This window comes from Pagrus pagrus (assembly GCF_965226575.1).
Source record: "Pagrus pagrus genome assembly, chromosome: 13".
Taxonomy (NCBI): domain Eukaryota; kingdom Metazoa; phylum Chordata; class Actinopteri; order Spariformes; family Sparidae; genus Pagrus; species Pagrus pagrus.
In genome coordinates, this window is record NC_140197.1 from 13189851 (window position 1) to 13216370 (window position 26520).

General features: G+C 40.9%; 1 protein-coding gene across 2 annotated transcripts in view; it reads right to left on the bottom strand.

Annotated features, from left to right (window-relative positions):
- Window positions 1-13832, bottom strand: part of LOC311268009 (trinucleotide repeat-containing gene 6A protein-like) — a 36588-nt gene extending 22756 nt beyond the window's left edge. For both annotated transcript variants that reach the window (XM_084371328.1, XM_084371327.1), the window contains exons 1-3: window positions 13635-13832; window positions 12021-12072; window positions 5048-5146 (exon numbers count right to left, since the gene is read on the bottom strand). The gene's annotated coding sequence lies outside the window, so the exon portion shown is untranslated. The remainder of the gene's footprint in view (window positions 1-5047; window positions 5147-12020; window positions 12073-13634) is intronic.
- Between the last annotated feature and the right edge of the window lie 12688 nt (window positions 13833-26520).

The window sequence follows — 26520 nt, forward strand, 5'->3', positions numbered from 1 at the left end:
CCAGCAGCCAATGCTATTAAACCCTACATACTGACCAGACGCACTTTACTGAGGCCAAACTCCACCTTTGTTAATTCACAGCTCACTAGCTAAACCTGGGCACATGGCCAGTATCTCAACAAAGTCTGCCAGAAGCTGCACGGCCGCCCTCTGGAACCAATCAAAAAAACAGACAGCACAATGATATCATTATTACGAACTCAAAAAAAGTATTTCAAAAGAAGAAGCACTACAATCCAAATCAACACCATAATTAAGAAACATAGCAGAAAGGTACAGTGTTGACTGTAGGGTTGACCTGCTCTCTCAGGCAGCCCTGACACTAAATAGGACAAGCCCCTTCCAGCAAACACAGTTGTTTACTTCCATGGATCTTGACTCAACCTTCCTACATGGAAAGACCTCTGTCAACCCGAAAGCATTTGATTCAAAGAGGCTACACAGGGAAAAACACTTATCCTTATAAGGCAGTGCAAGTCAAAGTCATGTAGAAAGATGTTCAACACTCTACTTGAGACATTATTGGCTGTCTTGGGAAGATTTGGGGGGAAATAATGATTTTCTTTTTTTATCATTATTGAATTCTCCATATATTCAACTCTCATTGTATAGTGGTTGTCTACATGATATTGTGTTCAAAACAAACAGCCTGAGGTAATCAATAACTAAAACCATTGTTTGTTGCAGCTCTAGTGTGTATATAATTGTAAAATTAGTTTGATTACAACACACATTGCCATTTAATCACAATATATAAACTTCAACATTGCTCAGTCCTGGTGTGGACAAGCATGTTCTTTGACGCTGTTCGGCGCATAGAGTACAGTTTGTTCCTCTTTCCCCTTGCTTCCATCTGAGAGCGGCTTTCATGAGGCCCCTGGAGTTGGCAGCAGCTCGACCGCTGCTATCATCTTACAGACAGAGCCAGTTGAGGGGAGAGAGAGGGGGGAATATAGGGACAAGACACAAACACAGAGTGTGTGGCTGAGGGGGAGAGAGAAGAGAAATGTGACGAGAAGAATACGAAAAAAACCCAGATAATACCAAGGTTAAGGAGGAGGGAAAAGAGAAGTGGAATGTGAAAAAGGAGGGACAAAGAGGAAAAGGCAAAAGAGCCTGTCATTGAAGTTGATGTGAGAGGAATGCAGCTGCAGCTTCTAACATGTATAAAAAGCAGAGAGGTCAATTTCCTGAAGTCAGCCGCACATGAACCCAGTACAACGTGTACTCTTGCAAGAAGCAAAGAAACTAGCCTCTGAAAGTGTCCAACATGTTGAATCCTAGAACAGTGAAAAAGGATCGATAGCATTAACCAAGAAAGTGTTTTCTACCTTACCTGTTACATAAACTAACCTGGAGAGTAGGAGTAGAACAGAGGTGGTTCTAAACCAAGGTACGTGTGAATACAGATGAAAGGCTGTTTTTGTGCACGTTAGGTCATAAAAGACAGACCCTGTAATCAACGCAGAAGCTATTTGAGAGTCCTTAGTACTTAGAAGTTTACCACAGGTGAGCTACCATAAATGCAAATGAGACACTGTATGTGATAGAGGAGGTCGCTCGATTTACGAGATTTTTTATTCCCGATAATTTGATCCAAGTTTTAAAAAAAATGTAGAAGTGATGCCAATCACTGGAGACAACCTACAATTGGTAAAACAATGCAATTTACAAGCTTAGCACTGTTTGACTGGGCTGTCTAAAGCACTATATGCACTGATTGTCAACTGAACATTGCTTTTAGCTAAAGGCACTTTTCATGTGTCCTGTTGCTATGCAACTGCAAAGTCTATTTGAAACATGGTGCTTTGTTGCCAAAAGCTGACATATTCTTTAACATCATTTGCATGTCGGTAAAACTCACCAGGCCCTCAGCAACAAATTTCAACATTGAATAAGAAAAAAAGAAAAAAAAGGTTGCTCTAAGAGTGAAAACACACGGATATGCAACTTGACATGGATTTGGCTACACAGTTAGTCCTAGCATTAAATGGATTTCACCTGTCACATCACTTCAAGTGCAGCACAAGCATTAGTGAACTCTGTGCACTTCTATTTTATGTAAAACAAATGTGCACTCGAATTGTGATAAAGGGGCCAGAACGTACAGCATATCTTAACTTTCTTCATACATGGACATGTTTCCTCATCCCCTGTAGCACTGTTAGAAAATCAGCTCCAGCTCCCACACAACACATTGCCAAACACTCCTCATACTCACAGACATGTTTGATTATGAGGGCCAGCATTGCTGCCAATTTATACTGTACATAGACTGTGCATTATCATAGATTTTTTTAAGGATAAAGATAGTTTAATTGATTATCTTTATACTCCTTGTCGGGTTAAACCCATCGAAAATCTATTTTCTGAAGCTGACTAACCAGTTAAGGAGCTCCTGTAAGGGAAGACCATGTTGTCATGGCAACATTCCTAAACACTCCCAATTCCTCTGGGCTTGTCCAAGCAAGATGACATCAGTGCAAGACGCACATGCCAGTGTCTCTCTTTCTATCTCTCGCTCTTGCTCTCTCTGTCAAGTATGCAAAAAACCCTTGTGAACAAATAGACAAGCTAAGGGGAAATCTTTCCTGTTTCAAGAGCATGAGGAAGTGTGAAGACATTTACCAGAGTGCAGGTGCCACCGTGTTGAACATCCTTTTCAAAACAGTGTTCACTACATGAGATTGCATGCACAGTATTAATGTGTGCAGGAGCAGATAAGGACACTTGTCACATGGTCCATTGCCGGCACGTCAAACTGTGGAAGGGGTTACGCGATGGGCGTCCACATTTGCACACCAAACCCAAACCAAGGGCAACGTACACAAAAACACAAGCTTCAGTTTTTACTATGACTCATTACTGGGTTGTCCATTATTCAGCCATTCATTTAACTTTACAGACACCTATCCACCCACACCCAGGTTGGTAGTGGCTGAAACCAGGTGTGCTCAGGAGCTTTTACCTACTCAACAAATAGTTTAAAATAGTCATTATGAGCGTTGGTTTCTTAGTCCCTGGTTTGAGTGCAGCAGTGAGGATTTTCATAAGACTTCTTTGGCCAACTACTATCGCACATGGCCAGGTTTATGTCTCTACACAAAGACACTTTACACTCTACTCAAGGCGGCAACTTGACAGATAACAAGCCAGTGTTATTAGCCATTATTTTCTGGTTATTTTAATTCATGACTGGAGATTTCATCAGCCAGTTTCAATCCTGCTGATGACTACCATTATCTGCATCTGTTGACAATTTTTTAAAATCATTGATACAGAATTAAGAATGAAAGTGCTGCTTAGGAGTGTAAATAATGAGATGCACTCAAACCCTTGGTTAGGAGTTTTGCACATTTGTTCTCTTTGATGGTGCATTCGTTTGTTTTTTTGTTGTTTTAAATATAGACCTAGTGTGTAAGGCAGCAAGTAATTACCATTTCAATTCATCTGCCGCTTATTTTCTTGATTAAACAATGAATTGTTTGGCTTGTACTGTGTCAGAAAATAGAAAAAAAAACTGTCATCACAAGATCTCAGAACCCAATGTGAAGTCATGAAAAATGCTTGTTATGTCAGAAAACAGAAAAAGATATCCAGTGTACTATCATAATGAGATAAAGGCAAGCTGGAAAAACAAACATTTCAGAAAGCAAATAATGAGACTTTTGGCATTTTTGCTTTAAAAAAATATCTAAAATGAATTCATCATTACAACTGATGCACATACTTTTATTAATGCAGCTAATGTGTGTGTAAGGAGATTTATGTCATATTCCCACTGGGTTCAAAACCAAAAATAATCAAACTGGTGCATGCTCAAGAGCCTCTGACTACTGAAGGCAAATCAGCCTATGGACTCGAGCTATAGTAAGACACTGTCAAGTATAGACACTGAGTCTTTCAGAGGAACAATGATTTCACTCATGTTATTGTATAACCATTATCTGGGGGGACGATAAATGGCTGTGCCAGTTCACAGTTTGGTACTACAGAGACTACTGAGCTGTTTATACTGAAACACATCACCAAATCTAACAGTATAGTCAGAGGGTGAGACTAGAGACACAGCAGGACGGAGGTGGAGAGGAGTGAAAAGTGAGAGACAAAGAGAGCAATTGAAACATAAAGACACTCAAGGTCAGAGATAGACGCTATCAGACTTCCTGCCTACACGAGCCGTGACAGTAGTTTCAGCTGTAACAGTAGTAGGCTCGTACAAACAAGACTCAGTGGAAACTGTAACGGCAATTCAAATGGAAAAACGCTACTAAGTCACACTGCAAAGTACACCAGCGCTGTCATCAGAGCAAAGCACACTGAACTACTGGGTCAGACAAACAGAGACAGAGCACAGACCATGCAAGGAAGAAAAAATGTTGGAAAAATAAACATCTTAATATTTTGAAACTCTTGAAGCCTTCAGAGCTGAGATGGACAAATAGTTTAAAATTAGACAATAGGAGTTGGTGTGAGCCAAGCAGTTTGTGGATTTCTCAAGTCTTCTGGGAGTTGAGCATGCTTTGCTATTTTATACTGTGCCAACGTCTATCATGTACTGCCAGAATCATGTCTCGACACAAAACTGCAGCACTGATGGTTTTCAGACTATTTTAACCTTAAAGTGATCCTTCTTTTACTGCCTACGGTGCATTTCTATTGATATGCAATGCATTTAGTATTGATGATGGAAAAGGTGCCTATTATAAGAACTGGAACCCATGTTTTAGCGGCACACCGCTCATTATAGATTAATAGCTGTGTGCAAGTTGAAACAGCAGATACCAATAAATCAACAAGACTAAGTCCTCGAGGGGTACAACTACATTTGTAATGGCAAATCAATACAGTCAGATGCAGCGCTCAGCAACTTGCAGTAGAACCATATCAGGATTTTACTTATGTCCAAATCAATTACTTTGATCGACATAGGTCAAATAAAATGACTAAAATGAATATCCGTATGAGTAGAAGTACTTGTTTCATGCCCAGAACACAAACCCAACCTTCCCACAGCTCCTGACAAGACAATGACATCTTGTCTCACCTTTTCACCAGACCTGTATCTTCTTATCCTCCTTCCTCGTCACACTCTCCGTCTCTCTCTCTCTTCCATCCACTGTTCTTCCCTCTATGGGTATGTTCCCTGTGGAAAACAGAAGAAAATACAATTACTTTGATTTGGTGTGTTTTTAAACAGAATTTTGTTTGTATGAGATAAAGAAGTTTAATCAGAGCACACAAGACAGCCTCATACACATAAACCATGTGAATGAACATTTGAGATGGCAGCCCTTCAATGTCTGCACATGTAACGGCCATTTTCATGACAATCAAAACTTTGTGTGGAACCTATTTTAGACAGCAACTCCACTAATGAATCACTTAAGTCATTTACAATATAAAAACTTCCAAGTTGGACTTTTCTTCAAACTTGATGATGTCAGCTTGGGCTTTGGGAATTTTTCCACTACTTTATCATTTTTTATTGACAAAACCTTTTATTAAATAAATCCAAAAATATTCAACAACCTAATCGAGTGCACCAACATGACACACATTTTTCCAAAATATGATGTGATTGTGACAGGAGAGGAGGAAGAGAGGCAAGACCAACAACAGGACATATGTTGTCTGGATGTGTCTATAAGCATTTTATCAAACATTAATTCGATATCTCCCACTGTGTACAAATGTGTATAAAAGATCATTATCATGTCAGCAGGCGCGCTAAATATCTTCCATTGGCGCAAAATAAAACTCATGCAAATCCGAGGGGAAACACTGTCACTACAACATTACTTTTTTGGCTTCCAGAAAGAAATAAGCTCTTCCTATTAGTGTCCTATTGGTTTGTAATCAGACGGTGGCTTCTCCCTCAGTGAGTGTTAAGTTCAGCAGTACTTGGCTCAGTGGGTGTGCCATTTAGCCTGCAGGAGAAAGCTGCAGGCTGCAGTCTAATCCGATAATGGGATTACAGCGCAGCACTTACCTTAGCTATAAACAGACAGACGTACAGAGATGCTGAGACAACTCAGACACCATGGCTACAACATTTAAAGTGCATCATTTTGCCACACATGGCATTTAATTTGAGAATTGCACTGATTCTGTCTTAAATTCAATTTCTAGTATGTTGGAGACATTTACTGCAATAAACAACCGAATCTTCAGAAACTAAGACTCGTTTTCATCATTTGATGTAACAAAAAGACAAATTGTGCTTAACTATTGTGAAACAGGCAGAACTACCCCCCTCTAGAATACATCAAGTCATTAACATCAGTTAGATCTACTGGATAATTTATCATCAAGCCAAGGGACAACAATTAAAAATATGCATTGTCCCAGGAGAAAAACATACAGATCTTACAAACAGTGCTGAGTTGCTGCAGGCAGCAGTGATCAGAGCTGATGCTTAACTGCGCTGAATGTTCATGGGTCATCTTTACGTGACAAAAAGTCTTTGAACATCTTAATAACATGCTGGAAGTTTGAGTTTCAGTAGTTTTGATTGTATATGCAGTCTGCTGAGCTGAAGCCTAGAGATGACCAGAGAATAGCCTGTGACAGCTTTCTGATAAACAGATTGGGGACATGCATCGCTGTTTGACGGCATTGTCAAAACTCACCAAAGTCAGAAATGTTTAGTTACCTACCTAAATTATTCTGCTCAATGTTTTTCAATGAAAGATGAAATCAGCTGTTTGTCTTAACACACATGGTTTCATCCTTCTTTTGCTTCCACCTTCAGTCACCACCCTCCTCCCTCTGTTCCCACACTCCCCCTTCTCTTTCCTAGACTCCTCTCCAGCCATCAGTGCTTCAGCAGATGGTTCTGGGTTCAACAACAACAGCAGAGCATGGTGGGGGCCCTCCTGGAGTGCACACATACACACCATGGACAGCATCTGTTTATCAATGGGCCAACAATTCCCCATCCCCCGACAGCTACAGCTGACAGAGGGAGGGGGGCCGCCGCGAGTCACCAAGAGCAAAAGAAGGGATAAAGAAGAACAAGGCGGTCACCACAGGGAGAGGGAAGGAAGAGGACGACAAAGTTGCATTTGCAAATATGTTTTATGGTTTGTTTTTTTCCTTTTTTAGCACCACATCTTAACAAAAAAGGAAACCAATCAATCCAAGACCCTATCCTGCATTTAAACAGCCAACAATTAATATACTATTAAATCAGCTATTAAAAGCGGAACGTATGCGTTTAAGTATAAAGACTTTATTTCCTGTAAGCACTTTCCTTAACTACCTAAAAAGAAGAAGAATAAAGCATTTTTTGCTTGGTTTCATTAATATCTTCAGCAAGTATTGACTCACTATACTACAAGTTCACATATTCAGTAGACTACTAGACTACATTATGAAGTGTAGTATGATGCCGTCTCTACTGTTGAGAAAATACCTGCAGATTTTTAACATTTATAAATCCTGCCTCATAGTACTATGAAGCACTGTGAAGAGACTCTTGGCATCAATATGCCTCCAACCTCTTAAATCTATTATTCAAGCTTATCGTTGTGGGTCAGCTTTCATTTTTTACACTGGCGCATAAAGCTACCCCCTCACCGTAGGTGAGGTATGTTCCTGTGTGTTAGGGTTCAAGAGGGTGGACTCGCCCAGAAAAAATATTACACAGTTGTGCTGACATGTAGCATGTACAAAACTGTATGTATGTATGTATGTGTATATGTGTATATATATATATGCTCTTATATATATGTACACAGACAGACACAGAGAGAGAAATTTTGATATTTGGACTTTTCGTGGGACAAAACCAGCAACTTAAATGTCACTGAGCTCTGGGTAATTTGATGGTAATTCTTAACAATTCCTCAACATTTATGTACAATAAATTGACTAATGGGAAAAAAAACGGTTGCAAACCTAGACTGCAGTATAGTGTTGGCACTATCATGTCATCACAAAATACACATACTTAATCGTGTTGCCTTGTTTTACAACTCCTTCCACATAGTAAAGTGCTACCGTTTTTACTCTAACATACATATCACCACACTGATGAAAAGGAATCGCTTTCCAAAAATATCTCATCTCTAAATATGGCCTTTGTTGTGTTAAAGTGGATAAAATAACAATCTGGGCAGCTGATTCCATTATTAAGCACATACTTTTTGGTTTTTCCATCTTAAGACGGAGGGAGAACTGAAAATGGCAGACAGACATGAAAGATGAGGAAATAGCTGTAAAAGGTCAAGAGTGCTACAAGGTGCAACACAATACATCTGAGTCCAATTAGTACAGCAGATATACATTTCATTTTGCTACACAGAGGCATACAAGATAGTAGTTTTTAGTGGGGGGCCTGTATGTCCTGGTAAACAAAGCAAGCTTCTCTGAACTCACCTCTCTCATCCTCTATTAACTAGTGTTACCTGCTACATTCAGTCAAGATTTAAACTACTTCTGCTCTACCCTTCTGAAATTCACAGTGTAGCACAGATTTCGCCACCACCCACTTGCCTTTTCTGTGAACCCTTTTCTGCCAGCTGTCAAAAAGAGCTGAAAGACTTAAAAATAATCAAACTATATTTGGGTTTCTGAGGAGGTAGAGATCAGAAATCTAAGGCTTTAGACTGCTGCATGCGAAGACCCCGTAGGAGTGTTTCTCTCTCCCTGAAGAAGTGAGTCATGCAGAAAAGCCAGCAAGGACTCTTGAATTTATAGGAGACGGAGTATTGATTGCATTCGCAGCCTCGTGGATGGCACTTTCTTCATACACCCCAGACACCGACCCAAACATAAACCGGTAGACATGAGCATCCACAAACATACACTCACAAGAGTCTGTCTGTCCTTGAAGAACAAAAGCCAAAAGGGCTGTCGCGTGGCTAATTTGCATGGACAAATCGACATCATTTGCATCAATTTGCATTAGCATGTCCTCATAGAAGATAAACACTGGAGGCTCCATTCAGGAAAGCCATCACTCAATTAGTGAATGACAACGAGTATCTCCTCTGCACAAACAGCCCAACAGCGTACGCTTTGTGATTGCAAGATGTCACATTTCCTGCCTAGCTGCATTAAACCTGCCATTTCAACAGCGGCGTCACAATGAGGTTGGTTCATCTCAGGTCACGGTGACTTAAGGCAGTAAGATATTTCTGGATGAAAAAAAAGCTATTCAATTGTGCTACAGGCAGAGGAGGGCGGGGCGAGTTGGGAAAGTATTTTCCCCAGCAAGGCTCTGCAGGTTTCTGAAATGCAGATTCAAGTTTGCTTTTTAAAAAACAACTAAATCAAGAATAATGAACGTTTACTTTGAGGTAAATTGTACAATTGGGCAGTTAACACTGGTGGAAAATAAGACATTATTATAAGCAGTTGTGCCAAACTATGTTTAGATGAGCACATTCTTATAATACTACTAGATTTAAATGTGTTGATACTTTATAGCTTAAAATTTAGACATTTTGTTTGAATTAAACACGTTACACAAAAGATAAAAACAGGCCTGAGGTCAAAGTTTTGTAAATCACCAGTCACAATTTCAGCTACACTTATTTCTTTCAAACTGCAAAACCAAAAGATACCATCACTAATCCACAGAGCTAAACAACATTTTCACCTACCATTGGCTTTGTGTCTGAGCCTGCACAGAGCAACAGCACATAATACTCCATTCCTGCTCCAGTCTCATGACCATCTGCAGGTGTGGCTTTACTGCTCAGAGGGGCAATGTTCGACTACCTGATCCCCAACCAATATAGCAATGTTGCAACACCTTAGGAATTTATAGCACTGCTGTATTAAATTCCAAATACGACAATCTCAAGATGGCCATTTCAGCCTGGTGTCAACGCTACGCCTTTAACAGGTCATAACCCCCTGGTGAAACCCCTGACTCCTGATATTTTTAGACAAGAATAAGAATCATGTTTAGAGAACAGTCATTTGACGAATGAAGCCAGACAACCAAAAGTGAAAGTGAAGCCAGACAGCACATTGCTCTACAAAGGCAAAGGAAATAACACATAAGTCACAACTAATTACACATAATGTTTCTTGGTGTTATGATAAAGAATGCAACAGGCCTTCAAGCAATAGACAAGATCTGTGAGTATCTGTGAGCAAGCTGGATGGCAAGTCTGTGTCTACAAATGACTCACAGTCGAGTTTTGCTTATGCATAACTGAAGGGCTTCGGAGTAGGAGTTCTGAATACTTATTCAGTTGTTGCCCTGAAGGATGTAATCCTCACTGGTGCCACAAACTCTATAAATGTATTGAATTTATGATACTGTGGTGAGCCTTTTATAGAACCATCCACCAAATGCTATTTGTAAACTTCAGGACAGTACCTCTTATTTAAACATAAAAGTGAAACCACATTCAAAAGTTATGAATTGAAACAGCAATAAAGTCAAAACCTCAACACTGCACTGGGCAGTAGGAAATTACAGCTATTTGAAGAGACACACATCCCCGAATTAAACTGATTTAAATTGGGAGTTAATGTGTACCGTGTTTTATTTTGGGTTTTCCTTTTTCAGATTAAATGTCGCACGTGATGATTCATTTGAATGTTAGTGTGGGAAAAGCAATAAACTGCATATGTGGAAGGTTGTGTGCGGAAAAAGACTATGTTGCTATACATCTAAGGGTATTAATATAGTTTCTGGACGTTGAACTGAACACCAAAATCAGAGTTATAAATACCTAAATATACATATAAATGGGTTAAATATGTCCCTGGATGACTGGTGGCCACTGGCCATGATCAGACCTGCCAATGATCCTGGCCATGATCAGACCAGAGTTCTGCCAATACCGATGTATTACAAACTATCAATGCCAATTAATCGGCCAAGCCAATTAATCGGTCGACATCCAAAAATTTCCCCTTACATGACTTCAGTATCAGTCGCTCCAACATAAACACAGCTGGAAAATATGTACCAACTCTAGGAAAATGTGAATCATCATCAACTGGCTTTAGCAAACCTAAGCAAACCAGCATAATTAAATATTTTATAAAGCCATTATCTAAATAAAACAGAATGACACTCAGTAGAGTGCATACCACCACCAATTAATTCAACCAAGCCTAATCTAATATCAAACCAAGAAATTAACAAAAATGTCTCTCACAATGTTTTTAAAAAGCAAGAAAAAAATGATTGGATCCACCCCTGCATCAGGATCCACAACAAAGGTTAATGGTGCCTATTCTAGGCCGGGACCCACCCTCCATCAAATTTTCATGGATATCTGTTTTGCAGGTTTTGTGTAATCCTGCTGACAAACCAACCAACCAACAACATGTGTGAAAACATAACCTCCTTGGCAGAGGTAATAATATTTGTAAACCATGGAACACAACTAATACATTACAGAAGATATATAACAGAAATGGCCCTAAACCAGCTGTAAAAATAGCATAGTAGAGATGTTTTATATCTCTTGTTTGAAAAACATCCCTGGACAAATACAGACACTTTTGGCGATGAGAAGGACCGACTCCAATTACAAAAATCCTAATTCAGGAAATTGAGCAAGATAACAAGATTCATAAACAGAATTAGGACCTAAAAACAGAAAACAAATTAAACACAGCCCTTGGAGTGGGTTGATGGACTAGTTGTGGACCACGACTCTATTGTGTGCCTGCATGTAGACCAACTGTATGGACACAATGAGCTGCACAAACACCACTCCACACACAAAACATCAGGACTCTGGCTTCTCATTTAGCGATTTTAAAACAGCAAAGCTTACTCAGCACAATGCGGCCTAGACCAACCCAGACCCTCCAATTCAATTCAAACGGAACTGCATGTGCTTGCATAAGCAGCAGCTGCCCATCCTCTGTCCCCCTGACCCACACACCCCTTTAGTAACCCACCACACAGACACAGACACAGACACACACACACACACACACAGGTCATGCTACCATCTAAAGACACAAGATTAGACATAAACTGGTAGATTTAGTCTTAAAATGCACATGTTTGTGTGCATTTATGTTGGCACACTCACCTGTTATGATGCTTCAGCTTCTTTGGTGGCAACAGCTTCCAATTCCAAATCTCTGAAAGACAAAGGTGAGATAAGACGGTTAATCTCTAAGAATTAATTTACCTAAACAAACCCTGATTACGAATAAAAAGATACCCTGCCCGTGGGTGTTATACAGCGTTATCGGTTTACTGTGATTTAACAACACAGTGTGAAACTACATGCAAGGGCTGCAGACTAGTGCTACACCTGAAATGCTTAACATAACTCAAGTTTAATGTCTCAAATTATTTACTGATGATGCACAGGTTAGAAGACACGCGCCTCACCTACAAAATCTATGCAAGGTCAAACACAAACAAACAAACATACAAACAGTGAGACCCGTCAGCAGAGATGCATGAAAAGTATGTTAATTAGTCAATGTGGAAATGCAAGTTGAACTGCATAACAGGGCAATGCACGACGAGGGCCTCGTAGAGATGAGGCCCTACAAGGTGAACAGTGAATGTGTGTGTCTGAGAATGACAGATAAAGAGAGAGTGTGTGTGTGTGTGTGTGTGTGTGGGTCAGAGTTACAGCTCGGGTCCTGATCGGCCATTATCTCAGCTGTTGCCTGACTTACAGCTTAACCAACATGGCTTCTCTCAAGCCTGGTATTTTTCCAGCGCGAGCCAAGACCAACAAAAGGCCTTAACAGGGCATCTAATTACAGTCGATGCAATTAAATTATTATGTGGCTTAGCTCTGTTTGCAGCCTCGTCGGGCCAGTGCGAAAAGTTAGGTAGATACGACTGCAAAACCAGCATAGCGGAGGTCTAGTGTTAAGCTAACCAGCCGCTCTGTCTCTCTGCCGACAGAGGGTGTTAAACGCTCTCAACGAAATACAACTCTGCAGGCTCACAATTTAACCACCAAAAATCACATTATAGTACGTTTCACCGCCACATTTTGGTTATTTTAGGACATTTCATCAACTGTGTCCTCTCTGCAGGTCACAGAAAAGCCCGGCGATCAGTCGGCGTCACCGCCGAGCAACCTACGTCGTCAGATTAGCATTGCTAATGCTAGCTCGCGGCTAACGTTACGAAGCGGCTAGTTAACTCACCCGGTCTTATTTCAAATCCAGCGGTTAATGTGCTTTAATAAACACAGTGTTGCATTGAATCCATCAACGACGATATTTTACAAATAAACACACCCCTGGAAGCGTCTTTGTCCAACTAAACACAGAATACGCTCTTTTGACAGATATGTACGCACAGCTGGCCAGCTAAGGTTAACCAATGCTCGTACTAGTTAGCAGTTAGCACAAGGTTATACTGCGTACACACACAAAGGTAAGCCTGTCAAAAAACGCTTCGAAGTGTTCAGCCATCTACATGCAAGTACAAGCCCCCGGTGTGTCAGCCAATGCTTTTTCCATTAACGTTTGCAAAGTGCAATGCAACCGAGCCGCCTTTGCCAAATGCTAGCATGCTAGCTTAGCTCAGCCACGGCTAACTAAACAACAGCGGCTGCTCAACTTATCTACACCAGTCCCCCGGTCTCCCTGCTCTGGGGCTCTCTGTGTACACTCGCTCGACAAAAAGACACGGTCATTTAGTAGGAAAAACACCGTAAAACCAACCTTACCTCATTGAAGTATAAAGTGCAACAGAGTGGAAAGGAGAGCCGGCTGTAAGGCTAGAAGAATTTCAACGCGTTTGCAGCATCTACGAGGGGAGGCATCCGTCCTGCATGATCGCCATTTTCTTAACTCGCTGCTGGCTAACCTTCTTTCGCTTGAGCTCTGCTTTCCCCTCCTCTCTCTCCGCATTCACTTCAGCTATGACTGTGTGTGTGTGTGTTTCTGGAGGGGGGAGAAGCGCAGGAAACACATTCACCACTTCCTCTGACTGAGAAAACCAAACACCAGCTAAAGGTAAAGGGTACTGAGAAGAAGAGTTTAAGTAAAGCCAGGCATGTTGAACCTGTTCAAGCTAAGTGCCTCAGTACCTTCATGTTAGTAAACCCATAATAAACTGTGGTACCACATGCATCAGACCTGAAACCATTAAGAAAATAAGAATTAGTGTGTTTACTTATTTTACATATTTGGGTTTAAGCATTCAGAATGATTTTCTTTTTTATTAATGTCATAATTTGCAATACATTTGTTTAAAAAGTGAGTAATATTCAAATATAAAAATCATAATAACCACAAAGTGTTCTTATTTTATCTGCATTGGGACAGATGTTGTCGCAGGATAAGTTCACCCAAAAATGAAAATGCAGTGGTTGTGTACATTATGCAAAACAGTATTGCAGCACTCTGCTGATATAACTGAAGTAGACAGGGATAAAATGGCTCCATCCAGCATAATTCAAGCCCTGAGATCCAACATTGATTTGAAAAGACATTATGTACTATCTCGACACGTGGTTGAGCTCACCAGTGCTTTTAGCTAAGCAGCTACAGTAACGATTTCGGCTTTTAAAAGGGGTGAAATAATCTTTTCAAATCAGTTTGGGAACACAGTTCTTCCGGTGAATAAAGGTACGCCGGACGAGCTGTATGGAGCCATTTCATGTTTCTTTTCTGTTGTTGTTGTTTTTTTCACATTTTAAAACAAGTCCCCTTTTACTTCACTTGTTAAGCAGAATGCTGCACTGCTGTTTTACTGTGAATCTCCAGAAGTGTTTTGTGGACTACAAAACTTTACCCACCTTTCCATCCACAGGGGGGTGATTAGATAATGACTGGATTTTTTTATTTTTGGTGATCTTTTCCTTTAAGTAGATCAAACCCAAAGACCTGAAAGTTATGAGGTAATTTATTTTTTCGTAGCCGCCCATGCATCTCTTCAACTGTGACGTAAGGAAAAAAAACCCTGAAAAGAGTTGTTAAAAAGAGACAGGGAGGAGAGAGAGAAACAAATACAGCGTGGAATCTGCCAACTGCAACGTTTCACCGACGAGACAAAGGCTGTTGCTGCTTACAGGAGAGACCGGCAATACGTGTGTGCAGAGCAATGACCATTGACCCACCAATGGCAAAAACAACCCCCGTCCTCGTGCACAAATTGCCTCCCTTATCTGCTTGTATGTGACTGTGAGGGAAGGGAAAGAGGCGTAGAGTTCATCTACTGCCAAGAGATTATTTGATTTGACCAGATATCAAAGACAGGGAGATTTTAAAGCATATAAACAAGGAGGTGACCTCTCAGCACTGGTGTGCCAATTACTACCCAAATCTGGGTTTCCTAATAGATTTCTAATACTGTTAATGTGCTCATGACAATTGGGAATTCAGATGTAATTGCCCTCCAAACGGGAAAATACTGAATTGATTGTTCCTTGTCCCTCCAATGTGTTGGTCTCATATTTGGGATTCATCCTGCCTCCATGCACTTATTTGAAGTCCCCATTTCCCAGCTGTCAGGTCATACTACAAGATCAGATACCTGAAGGATATCAGGGGACAGACAAGTTGTTGGTTCGATTGCTTGAGAAGTGAAACCTTGGACGCAATGTTTTTCTTTGCAACAAACTCAAACAAGCGAGAAAAATATCTAGTGAGGAATGCATCTAGATAGTGCTGATCTTACCTGAAATTTTTGTTTTACATGTAGCCTCGGGCATTGGTCATATATTAAAATAATGTAAGGCCTTAGGAGCGTTAGCTAAGTGTAGTAGTAACAATAGTGTTAGTGGCATTCACTCGATAAAGCACAGTGGTGTTTTGAGCCACCACCAGCTGTTGTTAAGCTGGTATAAAGTTCACCATGTTCAGCATCATTCATTTTTTACTAACAATAATCACGTGTTATATTTTAGCATTAGTTGCTTTGCAACTTTTCCCATTTGCATTCTTGATAGTGTATTGCATTTCAATTTCTCAAGAAAAGTCTGGAAATTCACTGTATGCTTTATCAAATCCCACAATTCAACTGTTCAGGTAGATTGCAAGGAAAGCAGGAGACGCTGCAGGACATACTGACATGATTAGTTCAGGGCACTTTGACACATTCATGCAAATAAACCCCAGAGCTCACCTGCCTGTTAGCGTGTAAAAACACGTTTGGTTAGAAGATATATCAGATAGAAAAGTTTGATGAAGTTTAAAGTTAGGTCATCTTCAGTACATAAAGACATGGGAGTTTGTCTGGCTCGTCCAGTGAGTGTCCACTCATGCATTACAATATACTGAGGCAAACTAGCATTAGATTAAGCTGGTAGACCGTAACAAAACAGAAAAGTCCAGAGACAGCCAGTGTAAAAACCTGAACAAAGAAAGACCGAGAAGAATGGATCAGTACAGAAAAAAAGCTTTGCTCCAAAATCAGGTCACCAGCATGAGTAAAACTGTCTTTATTTACATTTAAGCTTCTGCTTCATGTTTTAAATTGGCCCAACCACCAAACACTTGATAGTAACCTGGACATGTGTCTTTGGCTGATGTCTCACAATTAATGATAAATCTACAATTTCGAAATCCAGCTGAGTTTGTGCTACTGGGAGGAGAGCAGGGCAGTCAAGTCAGAGTTCGCTGATAGTCTGTGACAAGGTAGTCACCTTGACAGGCAGAGGAGTGTATACAGAGCAGGCCAAGGTTTAATCATTTACACACACACACACACACACACATACACACACACACACACACACACACACACATTCAGGAGTCAAAGGCAGGAAATAGACCTTGGTTACTTGGGCAAACACAGGTAGCCTACACATACACATGTGCCCAGATCTACTGACACAGCAATGACTGTTACAGTTATGCAATTGCTTTCATGTGTACACACACATCCAAGTTTATTGTTGTTTTCTTTATTATGTGATTTCACATTTTACACATTCCTCGTCTTGATTGTTACTTAGTTTGGCTCAACTATAGTCTATTTGATACATGTACACACACACAAACGTGCAGGGACACACACACACACACACACACACACACACACACACACACACACACACACCACAGCTGCAGCTGCAGAGGTGTAAAAATGGGAAGACCATTGTACTGGAGAGAGAGAGAGAAAGGGGCATGGCACATTGGATTGAAGTGTGAAAGCTGGAGGAGGAAAAGCGAAAGTGAGCAGACAGAAAGTTAGTGGGAGAGAGAGAGACAGAGAGATTATGTGGAGGGGGTAAGAGTGCGAGGGAGAGAGAGAGAGACAGATAGACTGACAGACAGAAGAAGGTCAGAAAAGAGATTTGCATGTCAAGTAGTAATAGGCTTGTCCTGAGTACAGACACGCACACGAGTAAGCTGCAGTGTTCATAGTGCTGCAGCATGTGTGTGTGTGAGTGTGCATGCTTGCAGGCTGCCAGCCAAAAACGAGCTGCCACTGCACCTATCAGCATTAGGTTCCTACTGGCATCTAATGTGTGTCGAGCCTGTAAAATAACAGAAACAAATATACGTTCTGTGTTTGTGTGCATGTTAGACTTTGATACCGCTCGGCTTCCTCTTCTTCTTCTTCCTCCTCGCTGTTCCTTCGAGTCGGATTGAAATCATTCATCACTCTTCCCAACTGCCTCCCCCATCCAGCAGTCCACACTTATCACCACAACCCCTTCATTTTTCACGTTTGGCCCCCTCCAACCTCATTATCTTCTCCCTGCCTCCACCCTCCTCCCTCACTTTCTATCAGCACAAACACACAGATACACAATCGCAGCCAGTATGTGCTCACACACACAAACACACACACACTGACTCATGAGCTGTCTTTCTCTTATTCTTCATCTCTATTTATTTCTCGCTTTTTCATTAATGTGTTTCCTTTGAGCTTGTCGAGTAAAATTAATCCTTTGTTAATTTTAATCTATCAAATGCTGCAGAACATGTGATGCAACGTGCATTTGCTGCCTTCATGAATTAAGAAAAACTACCAGTGTGGAACCCAAATCTTCAAAAGGCGGGTCCATCAAAGTTTGGACGGGACAGGGAGTGCTTGTCAGAACCAACTGATCCATCACATTTAAAATGGGCTAATTGTTTTCTTTCTGCTTCTGCATCAGATAGCAACACATTTCTAAACTAATGTTAGCTGGCGTTGCTCACTGTTAGCGGAGCGGAGAGAGGCACTGAGACGAGGCACACGAGAACATGCATGAAGTCACATCCTGTGAACAGGCGCGAAAAAGTCCTTCACAAAGAAATCCATAGTCCAGCAGCATTAAACATCTTCAACAAATCGTCCACAGGCTTGTATACACTGTAAAAAACAAACAATCGTAAAAATAAATGGTAATATTCTGGCAGCAAGTGGTACCCAGAATTACTGTGAAATAACAGAAAGTAACTCATATAAACAAAGTCATTTTCCATAAATAAGTTAAATAGTAAATACATTTTTAGCTTGAATTTTTCTTGAAATCTTGTTTGTATACATAACCAGGCTCATAATTGCAGGACATTGCTGTATTCAATTGGATTTTAATACAGAATTTTGTGTGAATAGCCAATTGTGTGAACAGATTGTTCATTTTATTTTACATTGGAAATGTAAATTCACAGTCTGTTTGTAATTTTATGGATATTTGGTGCATTTTAAAAATATGAATATGGAAAATCTGTAATAATAAGATAAACTAAAAAACGTGACAATGTCCCTAGAGAAACCGGATGGTCTTATTTTCTCATCACATTAATAAAAGTAATTAGCTGCATATTGTTACACCGTGCCCCTTTAAGGAATTTAAAGTAAAAATGAACTTCATGTCCAGCTGGGGGACTTTGTTGCATGTCATTCACCACTGTCATACTCTCAGCTCTATAATAAAGACAGAAAATGTCCTTACTGTACATTATCAGTCTCAGTCTCAGGCTTTGTTTTGCTGCTCTAGCTGACTGCACAGCAGTCTTTCTCCACGTCTCGACCTCCATCTCTGACAGGGTACCAGCTTTGAAATGGATTTGTTGTGGCTAAACTTACACCTCGTCTTCAACCAATTACCTGAACATTCATCCCCTTCAGCTCTCAGTGCGTTTGCACACAATAACCCGAATACCAACGTAATCCATCAACGGCTTTGCTTGTGTTTTTTTGTTTGTGTTTTTTTTTATATACACAAATGACTTTCATTCACCCTTGCAGACTTTATTTTGCATGCACACAAATACAGGTTATTCTGCATTAGAGACAAGACATCTTCCCATTTCTGTCCCTATAATCCATCACCAGGCTCTGAATATGCAGATAGTCTTGATAAGTGTGCTGGGTGACGGTATAACATATTCAAATGTACCCTCTTTATTTAAATTCACACTCATTTATATTCATATCACTGATTCAATGCCGGCCTTGCTCCTCTATTAACACAGGAACTCATGCAGATCGGTGGTCACAAGGTGCAGTGATTGGCTGGTCTTATTGTCATTCATCTTTGGCAGACATATTTTACTGTGCAGAGAGAGGTGACACCGGGCTGAGAAACAAACACACAGTACCACATTTAATCACGCAGACATTCAGTCACACACATTAGTCACGTGCTAACACTCCGCAGCCCGCAACGTGTTAACGTCGGTCGATGAAAGTGGCAAAGACAGCCCTGGCACTGTATCTGCGGGGGCGTGGGGGTAGATCTAGGGGAAGGGAAGGAAACACCAACAGAAATCTACTAATTTCACTCTGATGGTCCACCTGTACCAAAGAAATGGTTGGAAAAGACTGCTTAGGACAAAGGTGTTTTCCTTCCTTTAGACTGTAACTTTGAGTCTCACACCAACATCCTAATCATCTATGTTTTACGTGCTGTATCATAGGGAACTGGACGCGTTTCAGCTTCTTGAAGACGTTTCACCTCTCATCCAAGAGGCTTCTTCAGTTCTGACTAACTGGAGGAGTTGCAGGCTTTAATGACACGTGTGAGCTCTGAGTGTCAGAATCGTTACGGCAGCTTGTGGGTCGTCAACCCACCCAGCCTTCATGTGCGTTGCTAGGGCTAGGTGAGTCCAGCTGTGAATGGTTGTTAAGCTGTCTGGGGAGAGAACCCAGTACTGTATTGTAGGTGGGTGATAAGTAATGTCTTAGGCCACCTCCTCTGTTCAGAGACAGTCGTTCCAGTTTGACATAGATGGATTATTTTACTCCTCTTTCAAACCATCTGTCTTCTCTGGCCAAGATGTTTCCTCAAAGGAATGATTTTTCTACTTCAGATGTAAGTGGACAGCAGAGTCTTGACCAGAGGAGTTGGCCCTCCTGTGTTGTGCCATTCGTTTATGGAGAGGTTGTTTTGTCTCCCTAGTGTACAAATCTGTGCATTCCTGGCTGCATTGAACAGCATAAACTACATTACTCTGTTTATGCCTGGGTGTTTTTGTCCTGAGAATGCACAAGTTTCTGCCTCAGCGTGTTGGTAGGTCTGAAGTGATCTGGTATATGATGTTTATTGAAGATCCTCCTGAGTTTCTCAGATGTTCCCGTAACATAAGGAATGACGATGTTGCTACGTTTTCCCGTCTCCTCCTCTCCGTCTGCTCTGGATCTTTTTTGACAAAGGTGAGCCACAGGATTTAAGCGCTCCCCTGAAGTGCTTCTGTTCTGTAAATGTAAATATGGGTCATGATAAGCTGCTTGCACATAACAGCCGTTTGTCTGGTGAGGACAGGCTGGTTGGTCTGTCCATCCATAGGTCTTCCATACGTGGCACAGGTGCCTCGCTTTTCTTGCATCAGTGGAATCACCTGAACCGATAAATGACCGAGCAAACCACAAACGCACCTGGGGCTCCAATCACAAAGAAATGTTGTGGCGGGCAAGAAGAGTTTGTAAGTCACTGACAATCTGTCTTGTTTTTTCAGACATAATTTGGCTGTTTTTTCTTCATAGCTGGCTGTAAAATGTGACTCAGCTACTCACATTCAATCTTTTCTTTGGAAAGCAAAAAAGTACATCTCCAACCTGCCAAGTTTATCTCAGAATAGAAGACATATTTTAAACACGGAGCGGAAAAAATCACCCAGAGAGCCCAGAGACCAAACTCCTGCCCTGCAGAGTAAATATCGGCAGAAGTACAGAGGAAATAAGTTCAGACTTCATCACAAATGGAGTGAAGCCTCATTTGAAGTCACACCATGAATCATTGGAGGTTCATTACTGACATTACATCTGATATATATTCAGTTAGGAAATTCATGTGGAACAGCACAATGTGTGCAACTTCTACTTTCATGAAAGAAATGAAGCTCAAAGTGCAAAAGTGCACACCAGAAACAAAAGTGTATATAATCATACAATTTTATATTTAAGAATGAAGCAGGTAAGTTTAAATAATAAGATTATACGATTATTAGCTCACAAACCTTGTTAGAAGCTGAAATACACAGACGAAAGTCCAGACAAGTTTTTTTGTCACAATCATAATAATGTTTTTAAGGAAAAGAGATAATTTTATTCTGCACCTTCCTACAAGCTCTGTAGGTGGCTCATTTTAAATCATGACTTGTCTTGATAAAATGTTATCGACAGGAACTTTAAAAAATTTAAACTAAGTAATAAAGTTTTTGTATTCACAGAGCCTGCAGAACAGCTACTGGGATGACATTTGGATTTTTGCTACTTACTTTGTAGAGTTTGCTATTCATATGAACTAATAATACATGCCACTCAGACAAAAAGAAGTTTCAGGCTGCTCATTATGCTCCAAACTTTGTGGCATTTGGAGTGTTAAAGTGTTGAGTTGCTGTACTTTTTTTTTTTTTCCGCTTCAATTTTCTGCAGTTTGAATAGCTGTAGGTGTTCTGATTAAACTCCAGTTTGTCTTTCTGCAAAAGGGAAAGGTCATAAATCCAAACGCAGTTTTAACTCCTAACCCTCGTGTGGTTTATGAAAACGTGACAACATCTGGTTTGTGCAGAAGAAGCAAAGAAAAAGTGACATTTTGAGGTTAAAACAATTTGATAGACGAAGGCTTGATCTTTCCAATGTTGGGAGTGGGCACAGTGCCAGCCTGAAAATATCCATTTTCTTTGGTAGAGCTTTTTCTACGTAGAGCGCAGTTCAGCTTCTATGCCGGGGCCATGATGCAATGTGTGGCATGCAGGCTGACCTGAGAGCCATTGTCATGTACAGAGCCACTGCTGGCCTTTTGTTAATGCTGGATGGGCCAGCAGACCTCTTGTGGAGAGAGAGCGTGTGTGTAACCGCAGTTCAAAGTGTGAATGACAAAGAGGAGAATGATGTGATGGGAGGGAAAAAAGTGGCAGCCACAGGAGATGAGCGGGGGGAAGAGGAGCTGACAGAAATGACTGAGAGCCGACAGTAAAGGATTGATCATATTAAATCCTCCACAGTTAAATCGAACATGTTGCCATTATGAGTCTCTAATCAACCTCTGACTACCCTTTATTCTAACTCCTGATGGCTATTTCTGTTGCAAAGAGGTCAATTAAGTGTAATTACATTGAAGTTAATTCTCAATCTAGTTAACAGGCTGAAAAAGAGAAGATGCAATTATAGTTTTCTCTTTTAACATTCAAGGGAATTCAACTTATTTCCTCTTGTCCCTTTCTCTCCACCTTCCTCCAACACACACACACACACACACACACACACACACACTGTCCCAACCCCCATGCCAGTCCGAGCAGCCCGAAACCAGGCGCGTGTGTGAATGTGTGTGTGTGTGCTCAGAATGTTCTAGTGCAAGGGGGGAAGGGGTGTGTGTGTGTAGATTGTCCTGGCATGCTGCCAGTCTCTCGGTCTCTCATTACCGGTGTGTGTGTGTGTATAAGCGCGTGTGCGTGTATGTGTGTGTGAGTGTGTGTGTGAGTGCACAACGGGGGCCTGGCAGCATGACGGGCGTCACCAAGGCAACGCCAGAGCAGGTTCCAGATGCAATGCATCATATTTCTACACGAAGGTGCACAAACATATGCACACATGCACACACGCGGACACACACTCGCATTAAATGGGCAGTGGACCTTTGGTTAGCCATGCAGATTAGTTTTATCGTGATGGAAGAACTCTCATTTAAATATTCATTCTTCCTTTTATTCTGCTCCATACTCAGATGGATGATTTGCTGCCTGGATCCAGAAGTCATCCTGGACACACACACACAGTCACACACACACACACACACACACACGGTTCACTTTCCACTTGCACAAGTGTTTCAGAGAGACCTTTACTTTTACTGTTGTGCTTTTATGTTAAAGGAATAGTTCAAAGATTAGAAAAATACACCTTTTCGCTCAACTGAGAAGATTGATACCACGCTTACTGTCTGTTAAAGTTCCTATGAAGTCAAAATCGCAGTATTTTTTTCACACGTCATGCTCCATATCTCACCTATACACCAGTATCTGATGACACATCCTGCACTCGGGGCTTTTTTTTTTTTTTGCATTTTTTGTTGTATGCCGCTGCCATGGATGTATAAAAAGAGGAACGACACCAGAGTGGGACACTCAAGACTGGACCTCACGGGTTACTGTACCAAAGCATAACTTTATGACTTGATCAAAAACCTACCTTCAGAACTTTATTCAGTGAATTGGGAGAAAGTGGGTCATGTTTTATGGAGAAAATATGTTCTGGTTTTCCCTCTGCTGCCTTCAGGCTGCTCTGACCTCATCGCTTTACTTATTGCTAGAGTAACTTCGAACAAACTTCCTGGTTCCTGGTTGACGAATGCCGGTTGCTTTGTTGCTAAAGTAAGCGCTAACCGCTGCTAAATGTAATGTTAGCTGGTTAGTTCGGTAACGGTTCTTTTTGCTGACTCAGCTCTGTGATGCCAGGAGCCCAACCTGGCAAGAAAACAACCTTGTTACCGTATTTCGGCTGCGCTGGCCATGTTCACGGGAAGCTGCCAGCCCGGGGAGAGGCAGCAATGGCAACTTGGTGGTCAGGGGCGTGACGTGCATTCCACACTATTGACTGCTGCGTGTGTTTACTGGAAAAATGCAACTATGCCGAAGCAAATAGCACTCCATTAGATGTTTCATAGCATAAAGAGTGAGTAACGCTTAGACATCACTTGTTAATTAGCGCGCTTTAGAGGTGCTCATGGGGGATTTTGTTGCCCACGAGCAGAGCCAGGATGGCTGTTCCTCCTGTTTCCGGTCTTGCTCCTGGCTCCAGCTCCAGTGTGAACGAACAGACCAGCGCGTGTTTAGAAATGTTGACCTTTTTCTTTAATCATCTCATTGTAGTGAGGGGATCGTTTTCATAGAATGAACTTTACAGAGCAGAGTTGTGTGGGCTTATTGGGCTTTCTTCTAACACCTCCTGTATGATTCATCAGCACAAACCACAAGCAACTGTAACAGTTGCGATTCGTTGACAAAGATGAAGCTAAGGTAATGCAGTTGCGGACGGTGGTCAGATTTAAAAGGTTTGTTTTTATTGACTGCATTCAGCAATGTGAAAATGTTGTGTTGTCTTCCTCTTCCCTTTTTTTAGGTTTCTCATATCCTGTCTCACTTTTCCACTGTTTCATCTCAGTACAAATTAGAAACCGCTGTTTTTTATACGTCTATTTTTGCCGTTTTTAACTACGTAGCTGACATCCTAAAAATACACTCCTTCCTCTCACATTTTCCTTCATCTCTATCTCTCTTCACTCATTGTCTCCTCCTTCCCCTTTCATTCGTATCACAGCTCCGGCTGTTTCTCACTCATTTCTTGTGATATATTCTACACCTCCCTCTGTTGCGTCTTCCTCAATGACTCACAGCAGCTCTAATAAACCCTGGTCACTCTCACTATTAAGCCCCAACAGGGAAGAGGACAGTGTGTGAGTAGCAGTAAAAGTATTTATCATTGTGTGTATCCATAGGAGTCCTTCTTTGTTTACACACGTGTCTGTGTGTGCAGAGTTTCTGTCTGCATGACTTATTCATACCAGCGTAGAGTTACAGTCGGCCCAAACACAGACTAACATTTCCACAGCAGGTTCCTTCAGACTCACCGAAGAACACATTTTCCAAACCACACGTGAACCTCTGGAGACAACTTTCAGAGAGTCTCTTGTTTGAAATCACTAAATATTTTTATTCAGATTAGTGTAGTCAGTAAATGTCACGTGTGCACTCAGTTATGTATCTGTATAATCATATAATGCCATATAATCAGCGCTGGTTTGAAAGAGAAATTACTTGCATTTGAGTATTTTTTTAAAGGTCAACTCCACTAATTTTACACATTAGTGTAAAGGTGTGTCAGTTTGTTTACAGGTCTTAGGGAGCACTACTGCATATGTGAAAAAAGTATTATAAAACCTTTTGTGGCTCCAGAGGAAGCTGCATGTAATCTGATAAATTGCCACCAGTGTTGCCACCAAGTTGCATTGTGGGTAATGTCGGCACCAAATTTTAAAAAGAAGTCCACTGATCCAGCATTGCACTCTGCAACACTGTTGGACTGTTAGACAGTTTAAAAAACAAATGATCAAAATTATATTATTATCACCGTTTATATACCAAGCATTCTTCCTTTTCAAAACCTGACGCCTACATTACCCACAAAGCAATTCAGTCACTGCGTGACATCACTGGAGGCAATTTATCAGACTACATGCAGCTCCCTCTGAAGCCACAAAAGACTTTATACTACGTTTTCACATAATGCAGAAGTACTCCCTAAGATCCATGATGCTAACGGCTCGATATTACATTAGCAGCTGCTAGCATATCACACCAGCTGATTGCATTGCAGTGTGGGTAGTCTTTCATATAATTAGCGACCAGATTAGTGGTAAGAGTAATTTGCGGTTTTCAGCATGCTGGTTGCTAGCTTGAAGGTTGTTGTTAAAAAATGTTACACCCAGATACCGGAAAGAAGAGGGCAATACCGCTTGAAATGGGCGCCCAACAATCAGCTTTATACAAACTGTCAACATCCGGTGAGTCAGACAACATTGTGAGTAATGTAGGTGTCAGTGCATTACTGTTATTAAAATGTGAGGAACGACAAACTTCTAATAACCTTAAGTAACTACATTTTTTTTCTATTTCTAAGGTTTTAGAAGTCTTGCTGCACACTTCAACATAAAAACAGAAAAGGTTCATCCTCATCAATACAAATCATCATGGACATATTTATTTATTGTTACTAAATGTGGTTGCCAGGAGAAAAACCAACGATTTTGCATCCCTGACGCATTTCAGTCTGAAAAAAAATCCTGCAAGTACAGTGTGTGGCTTCGTTTAAATGTTTTCTCACTTGTTGCTTAGAAACAGAGGGAGCCACAACCAGTAAAGTCAACTTGAGTGTGCATCCCTTTATGTGCGTGGCTTCACAGATTTATGGGCTATTAATGGGTAATAGATGGGTTTCTATTGCTCTCTCAGTTTGAGCACAGACCAGAAGAAGCCACAACCTAACACTGTGGAAATAATAGCGTTACAGATTAAAAGCAAATGCACGACAACACAGAAAGGAGTTGTCTGTCTACTTGCTTCTTTTAATTCCACATGGTTTCTACGAACACCTCACAAAGATCTGACTTATCTGTGTGCTTATTTTTTTTTTCTAGATTTTGTCCCATGGAGACAAAAAACCTCATA